Source organism: Canis lupus, chromosome 9 (genome assembly GCF_048164855.1).
Source record: "Canis lupus baileyi chromosome 9, mCanLup2.hap1, whole genome shotgun sequence".
In the NCBI taxonomy this organism is placed as follows: domain Eukaryota; kingdom Metazoa; phylum Chordata; class Mammalia; order Carnivora; family Canidae; genus Canis; species Canis lupus.
The window spans coordinates 49,999,515-50,008,552 of NC_132846.1; positions in this window are offsets into that span (position 1 = coordinate 49,999,515).

Below are 9,038 nucleotides of genomic sequence, written 5' to 3' on the forward strand. Positions count from 1 at the left end.
GTGACTTTGGGAAAAAAATGTATAGAGTGGATTTTCAGAACGTTGGTACATGATGTGATTCCCTCTTCTCAATGTTTCTTTTGGATGAGACACAGTACCAGGATGCACCCTGAAATAAATATCACAGCAATAATGGCTATGAGTACTGCATGCCTACGAAGCACAAGTACTGAGTGCTATATGTCCCAATATGTCCCAGTCTGGGAGGTGGGTACTGTACCCCCATTACATAGAGCGTGGCACAGAGTTTCAAATGTGCTGCCCAAGATGGTGTTACTAAGTGGCAGAGCCAGAACATTCCATTTTGTATTCAAACCTAGAGCTGAGAAGTCATTTCCCTTATTCTGACCTTCTTTCCTGGCCACGGCCCCCTCCACACCCTCTCAAGGTTGGGTGGGTCGGGGACAGGTGCCCCAAAATGATTTGGTTCAGGCCTCACATTCCCCGTACACCTTAACTCCAAACAAGGGTATATGTCCAATCAGAGACTCTCGGCCAGGTCTGAGAGGAGGGAGATTCTTTCTCACTGTCTGACACTACCACCTCCAATGAGTCATGAATTAATAATTCTATAAATCTCATAATTACCTAGTTCTAGCACAAGTACATTGCTTTTAAAATATACCGTAATATTTGTTAACTCATTTTGATATAGGTTCGTTTTTACTCTGGTGGAAAACTAGAAACAGGAGTGGTCTTTGACGACCTTTGAGAGGCCTTGCTCCCTCCTATCTGAAGGAAGCAGGAAGAGGGGAATGTACCAGAAACAACCACGCTGATGCCCACTCTGGGAGCTGCCAGTGGCTCTGCTGTCAGCATGGCCACACACACAGAGGCGTTGAGGGCATTTGTGAGGAAGCTACCAGGTCCAGATTGACTGAAAAACGTGGCTTTTGGGTGCTTGTTCTTTTTTTAAAAAAAGATTTTATTTATTTATTCCTGAGAGATGGAGAGAGAGAGAGAGAGAGGCAGAGAGAGAGGCAGAGGGAGAAGTAGGTTCCCTGTGGAGAGCCCCATGTGGGACTTGATCCTGGGACCCTGGGATCACTCCTTGTGCCGGAGGCAGGGGCTCAACCACTGAGCCACCCAGGTGCCCCTGGCTGCTTGTTCTTTTAATTCAGTGGTTCTCACTGGGGGTCATGTTGGTCCCTTCCCCAAAGGGCATCTGGCCAGGTCTGGAAACTTTTTTGATTTTCACAAGTGTGGGGAGGGGGTTACTGGCATCTAGCGGGTAGAGACCAGAGATGCACCAGAGCATCCCACAATACCCAGTTCAGCCCCGACAACCAGGAATCATCTATGTAAAATGTCAAAGTGCCACGGCTGAGAAACTCTGCTTCAAACCCTTGGAGGCCCACTGGGAGCAGGGCTGTCATGCCCTTCTAAGAAGCTTCTACAAGTTCTCATTTGGGCTGGAAGCCAGAGAGGTTTGGACTATAGGCCATGCCCCTTGGGGAATTCCCCTGTCTTCACCTGGCCACCCCCTCTGGGCCCTCTGCTGGAGAGCTCTGCCCTCAGGTAAATGTTTTCCCTACATGTTTGGGAAACTTCAAGAAAAATCCCCTTTAGCCCTCTTGTAAGCGGTGAAGACGTACTGTACGGTGAAAAAAAAATTAAGACAGCTAGGGGATTTTTATTATTTAAGTCAAATAAATAAAAGTGGCAGTTGACCCTTCAGATTTCACAGGTGACACATCTATCAATTGGCCCTCAAAATGGCACTCAGAGGGAACTGGGGGTGGGAAGAGTGGGTTTCGTATTCATGAGTTCCTGTTCTACCCTGGGCTGCTGTAACCTGGGAATTGTGACCGTGGGGGAGCAGCCTGAGGGGGGGTGGGCAGCAGCTGGCGGGAAAGGCCGCCCACTCCTCCCCCAGCTGCCAGCCGCCACCTCAGTGTGGGGCCCCTGGGGAAAGTCTAGTCTTTTCTAACTCGAGAGTGGGCTCTTAGGGAACACAAGGCAAAACACCCTTGAAAGCGAACTGCCTCTCAGTGGAAAAAGCACAGGGACCCAAGGTTCAGAGGGTGGCCTCGTGGCTGACTACACTGAGCACCTACCAGGACAGGGGAGGGCTGCCGACACTTCCTGACCCTCAGTGCCCCTCAGGCCCTGGGTCTTGGGCAGCATGCTTTGGTGGACTTGACCCTAGGGTGAACTTAAATGGGCCTCTTACTGGCTCCAAGCAGGTGATGAGAACAGATTAGAAACCAGTTAACTTGAGGTCGCTGGAATCTGGCTGTTGTCTGTGTGCCCCCGGGCAGCTGAGAGAGTGACCAGAGAGACCAGAGAGCCAGGCGGGCATCTCTTCCTTCTGGGCCTGGAAGCCTACCTGGATCTGGAGGCCACAAATGGGCCATCCTGGAGAAATGGGCTTCAAGATTTCCCCTAGTCAGGGATGCCTGGGTGGCTCAGTGGTTGAGTGCCTTCAGCTCAGGGCGTGATCCTGGGGTCCGGGGATCAAGTCCCAACTATGCCTCTGCCTCTCTCTCTCTCTCTCTCTCTCTCTCTCACTCTGTCTTTCATGAATAATTAAATCTTTACAAAAAAAAAAAATTTCCCTTACTGAGAAGGCTGCCTACTAGAACCACCTCAGGGAGCTTTAGAAAAATACCCCGGCTCAGACCAATTAGATGGGATTATCTGACCGTGCATCCCAAGCGAGTATTTCCTTCCTTCTTTTCGGCCTTGGGAGATTTTTGCACCTCCTTCCAGGGAGGGAAGCCTGACTTCTGAAATGACTCTCTTGAAGGAAAAGCACCTATTCTATAGGCAGCCTCCCACCTTACAGGGGGAGGCACACCACAAACACACGGGAGGTTTCTGCTCTGTTTCAGCTCATTGCCTTCACGACTTGGTCACAGCATCTTTGCTCTTGTTAAACATAGGTCAGTTAGATCCCAAAGGCTTGGAAACGAGCTGAGTCAGGAGGGATTAGACTGAAGTTGAGTTGAGTTGACCCTTGAATAACTTTGGGGTTGGGGTGCTGACCCCCGTGCCCGATTGAAAATCCACATATAATTTCTTGCTCCCCTAAAACTTCACTACTAACAGCCTGCTGTTGACTAGCACCCTTACCCATAAACAGTCTGTTCACACCTATTTTGTATATTACAGATATTATACACTGCATTCTTACGAAAAAATAAGCCGGGGGATCCCTGGGTGGCTCAGCGGTTTGGCACCTGCCTTCAGCCCAAGGTGTGATCCTGGAGTCCCGGGATCGAGTTCCACATTGGGCTTCCTCCATGGAGCCTGCTTCTCCCTCTGCCTGTGTCTCTGCCTCTCTCTCTGTGTCTCTCATGAATAAGTAAATAAAATCTTAAAAAAGAAAAAAGAAAAAAGAAACCGGAGAAATGTTGTGTGAAAGGTTATAAGGAAGAGAAAATACATTTATAGCACTATACTGTATCCCCTCCCCCAAATCTGCATATCGGGGACCCATGCAGTTCAAACCCATGCTGTTCAAGGGCCAACTGTACATATCTGTCCTGGCCCTAGGAACAGCTAAGGAATAGGAGAATTGAACTGGTGGGAAGATAGCAAGTATGTGCATTCAACACCATCTATTTTCAATTACTTTGAGGAGCACATTTACCTCCAACACATTCTGCTCACCTGAAACAAGGCTGGTCCGATAGGCACCAGTGTTATGGCACCAGTTACTAAAATGCTGAAATACAAACTGGCAAACAGATGCTGTCTTGAATTCTTAGAGTCCCTCCTCCCCTCTCCTTCTCCTTTCTCTTCCTTCAGGACCACCCCCTTTCTTGCCTCCCATGATCGAGCTCCTCAAAGTTTATTTGCTCAATACAGCGGTGGCCCAGATCTGTTCTGACTGCTGGATGCCCACATGGTACAGGTTGTCACATGTGTCATCCTTGATTTTATTTTTATTTTTATTAAAAAAAAATTTTTTTTCATCCTTGATTTTAAACCATCTCAATCTACTCACAAGAGCAGCTTGCTCCAAGGCTGTCTGCTTGCCATATTCAGTGAGGGCAATACAAGTTTGTTCTTTTAACAAAGACTCCTATAATGGTACTGTCCTGAGAACTTCACAAATGTGGATTTATTTCATCCTTGTAACGACCCTATGAGATCGGTAATGTTATATTCTCCCGTGTTATAGATGTGGAAGTCAAGGTACAGACGGGTTGAGTAACTTAGCCTCAAGGTCACCAGCTGATAAGGGGAGAGTTGGGCTTGTAGGTCAATCGGGCCACAGAGTCCGCTACTCTCAACCTGAGAAAAGACAGTCATGAGCTAGTGTGGTGGGGCTTTTTTCCTTTGCCAAACTTAGATTAAGAGAGTAAACTAGAATTTCCTCCTCTCTTGCATTCCCTGCCACCAAGTGAGCACCCGGGGAGAGGGAAAGGGACCTTCCTAAGGTCACAAAGTGATTGGGTACAGAGCTAGGAGCAAACAAAATGCTGCCCCTTGATTCCCTCCTGGTCTCACAGCAGATTGCTTGCATCCAGCTAAATATCCCCTCAGAAATCAGTTTGGAGAGCAGCCCACGTGGCTCAGCGGTTGGTGCCGCCTTCAGCCCAGGGCATGATCCTGAAGACTTGGGATCGAGTCCCACATCGGGCTCCCTGCATGGAGTCTGCTTCTCCCTGTGCCGTTTCTCTGCCCCTCTCTCTCTCATGAATAAATAAAATCTTAAAAAAAAAAAAAAAGAAAGAAATCAGTATGGAAAAGTGTTGTGTCCACAAGTTCTTGAATATTCCCCCCTTTGAGAGATGGAGCCTCCTTTGCCTCCCCTCAAGTGTGGCCTGAACTTAGAGTCTCACTTCTACCAAATATAATAAAGCAGAAGTGTTGGGGGGTTAGGTCATAAAAGATATTGCCACATCCTCCTCCTCCTTCTCTCTCTCTCTCAGATTGATTGTTCTGGGGAAAGTTAGCTGCCAGTATGACCTTGAAAAATTTACTTAACTTCTCTATACCTTAGGATTTCACAGCCATAATATTACCTCCTAGGACTATTTTGAGAATGGGATGAATCAATGTATTGTCTGGCATATAGTAAATGATCTATAGCAAGGATGCTGGGCACAATTGTACAAACTATTGACTGTTCAAGAGCCTCAACCTTAGAAGTCAAATAGGGGCTCGTCAGTCCCTGCCCTTTGGCCTCAGATTGCCTACCAAGAGGTGGCACTGTTTTCTAAATTGTACAGGGCCAAACATGAGCCAACAACTAGCCTGATACGTGTTCTTGTCAGCATAAGGGATTTAAGTGTCTAGTAAATGCTACCGTAGCATTATCCTGAGGCTTTGGGCTGATGTTTAGTGAGTTGCTGCTGGCTGTAGTACAACTGTTACTTGGTGGCTTTGTGGAGTTCTCTGGAAAAACCTCAGGAGGATGTCAATATCCCAAGCCTTGCCATGACCTTTCAGGTATAGATACAGATAAAAACTAAAAATTAAATGTAAAAATATTGACAATGTAAAAAACTTAAAACCATGCATGTCAACACTATGCGTTGCTTTGGGTATGTGTATAGATATGGTTCAAGTATAGAGACATGTGTGGCACTATTAAGACCATGTTCTGGAAAATAGTTATGTGGGTGGGGAGGAAATGAGGTTAGGTAGGGATATACAGGGGCCTTCAGCTCTATTCATAGTTTATTTCTTATGCTTAATGGTAGATATGCAAGTGTTTTTTCTTTAATCTTAAGTATGTAAAAATCATTCATAATCAGTACTCTTGAAAGAAACCATCTTTCCATGTAAGAGATAATTTTTTACTTTTCTCTTCTTTAGTCTCTGTTAAGTATTAAATCAGTATATTGATTCGGAACCACAGAATCAAGCAATCATTCAGCCAACAAGTATTTACTACTGAATGATAGAATGCTCAAAGAGCAAAGAACTTCATCTGAACATTATAACACTGATAATAACCTATTTGGTTATTTGACTACTTCCCCTTCTTCCTATGAGGACAGAGGCTCTGTCTTATTACTGTGTATGATTTCGGCCACATGATAGGTATTAATAAATGTTAAATTGAAGAAAACATAAATATGATAGTTTTTATCCTTATAGAGCTTTCTATACACTAAGGGTGAGAAAAGATAGAGGATAATGCAGGTCATGATAAGTGCCCTAAGTATGAGCCAAGTTCTGTGGGAATTTATTCATACATGTATTCACTTGACAACTATTTATTAGGCACCTACTAGGCGCTGGGCATGCAATTGTTAACAAGAGAGACACAGTCATTGGTTTTTACATGATAAAAAACCAATTTCACTTCACTGGCCTATGCCACCAACATCTTTTACTTGGATTATTACAATAATAATAAAACCCAATTCCGTAAAAAAAAAAAAAAAAAAAAAAAAAAAAAAAAAAAAAAACCCAATTCCGTAATCCTGACTAGTCTCTCTACTTCCACTTTGTTCCTCTACAGTAAAAGCTCAACTGCTCAACTGCATCCAGAAAATCTTGTTAAAACCCAAGTTAGAGCTCATCACTCCTCTGCTCTAAAACCTGTGGGAGATTGCAGGAATGGCCACAAGTCTTTAAATCTCTCTCTCTCTCTCTTTTTTTTAAAGATTTTATTTATTTATTCATGAGAGACACAGAGAGAGAGGCAGAGACATAGGCAGTGGGAGAAGCAGGCTCCATTCAGGGAGCCCGACGTGGGACTCGATTCTGGGGCTCCAGGATCATGCCCTGGGCCGAAGGCAGGTGCTAAACCACTGAGCCACCTGGGCTGCCCAAGTCTTTAAATCTCTTATTGAGAGGTTTATCTCAAATCTCAAACCCTGAGTCTGGGCTGGCCTTGGGACGTTCTTTGTCTAGCAGAGTGTGGCAGAAGGAACAATTCCAAGCCCAGGCCTCAGAAGGTTTAAACACCTCCGTGCTTACCTTTGGAATCCTGCACCTGCTAGATAAACAAGCCTGTTGGAGGGATGAGAGATCACATGGAGCAGAGCTGACCCAGCTAAGACTAATTATCAGCCAACCTTCCAGCTGTCTGAGGACACAGACAGAGCCCAGCCTTGCTCAGTCTTTACCAGAAGAACCTTCCAGATGACCCATGAGCTAAATAAATAGTTGTTTTATGCCATTGAATTTCTTTTGTGGTTTGTTAGGCAGCAAAAGCAAATGGATTCACCATCTTGTTCAGGGAAAAAGTCAAAGCACTAACTGTATCTCCTGTACTCACAACATTGCCTGTACATGGTAGGTGCTCAATAAACATATGTTGAATTAAATTCATAAAAGGATTCTTTTTTTTTTTCATAAAAGGATTCTAAAGAGCGAAACAGGGAAAAAAAACCTAACTAGTAAAATGCTCACAAAATTTGCTAAGTGCTATGAAGGACACAAATAATGGCTGGGGTAGAGAACCACAGAGTGGAAGTGGGAAGGGGTATTTCTGAGGCTCTCCGTGTCTTTCAGAATGAAAGCCAAAATCTTTATCATGGCTTCCAAGGCCCTCCATGACCTGGCCCTGACCCTGCCGACTTCATCTTCTGCCCCTCACTGTCTCACTGCTAACACACCAAACACTTACACCTCAGGTCCTTGCTGGAATGTTCCCTTCCCAATGTGACTGAATGTTCAAGTCACTATTCAGATGCCCTCCTTTCAGTAAGATCTTCCTGACCACCCTGTAGAAACAGCAACGCACTGACCCCCAGAATTCCCTACCCCGGCCCCCTCTGCTTTATCTTTCTCCACGGCACTTGTCACCAGCTGACGAATTATATATTAACTTCTTTGTTTACTGTCTTTTTTTTTTTTGAAATTTCAATACTTCATTCTCAATAATGAATAGAACAATCAGAGGATAAGAAAAAAATGTGGGCTTAATTAACAGAACAAACCAACCAGATCAAACATATACAGAATATTCTACCCTAGAACAACAGCACACACATTCTTCTCAAATGCACAGGGGACATTTTTACAGGATATGTTAGGCCACGATTAAGAATTAATATTTTTAGAAAGATATATATTATACAAAATATCTTCTGCCAAAATGGGATGAGGTTAGAGACCAAACCCATTAAAAGGAAATAAAGGTAGAAAGTTCACAGATCCGTAGGAATTAAACAACAAACTCTTAAACAACCAATGGATCAAAGGAGAAATTAGAAGGAATATTACAAAGAAGAAATGACAAGGGATATTTAAAAATACTTAGAGATGAACAAAAACTACAATACAAGAAAACTTATGGGATATATACAACGGAATATCACTTTGTTTATTGTCTGCCTCTTCCGCTCGAATATAACTTCCAGGAGGAAAGGAATTTTGTTTTGCTCAATATATCCTATGGGACAATATTGCCTTCAGACAGAAATTCCCACCAGTGGATACAAAATCCTTTAGGGGCCATGCTTCCTAGCTTTCCTAAGACTAAGCAAGGCAAGCATTTGGCTTTGAGCCATACTGGGAATAAAGCAAGGGCTTTTTTTTTTAAAGCCAAAATGCCCCCGTGAGGGTTGGATTGCTTACTGAGAACTCCACAAATGTGCTCATGGCAAGGCTAATAGCACAAGTAACACCTGTCTTCACAGCATATTTTACCGCCTACTAGGGGCGTTCTAATCCACGCTTACCCACTTGCTTCTGGAAACAGCCCAAGAAGTGGGCAGGGAGGATTTTATTGCGCTCCATTTACAGGTGGAGGTAGAGGGGCGTAGAGCTCAGGTGAGCTACCCAAGGCCACCGGCGTTCTGGAAAGTCAGAATGCAAGTCCCCGGTACAGTGCTCATTTCACTGTTTCTTACGGTTCCTCCATTCTGGGCTTTGACCCGGTGACGCACTTGAATCATGAAGATTCGAAGCCCATCCTGAGCTCCTGAAAGACCCTGGACGAGAGAAGCAGCCCTTCCCCAAAGACAGCACGCTGCTGAGGGGCCGAGGTGACGGGCAGATGTTGGGAACACGCACGGCAGAGCCTGTCGCCGGCCTTCAGGTCTCTCCGGGCCTCTTCTGCCGGGTAGTCGGGCAAGGCCCAGGCCCACCACGGGGCAGGTTGGGCGGCTGCTTTGGGGTAAAAA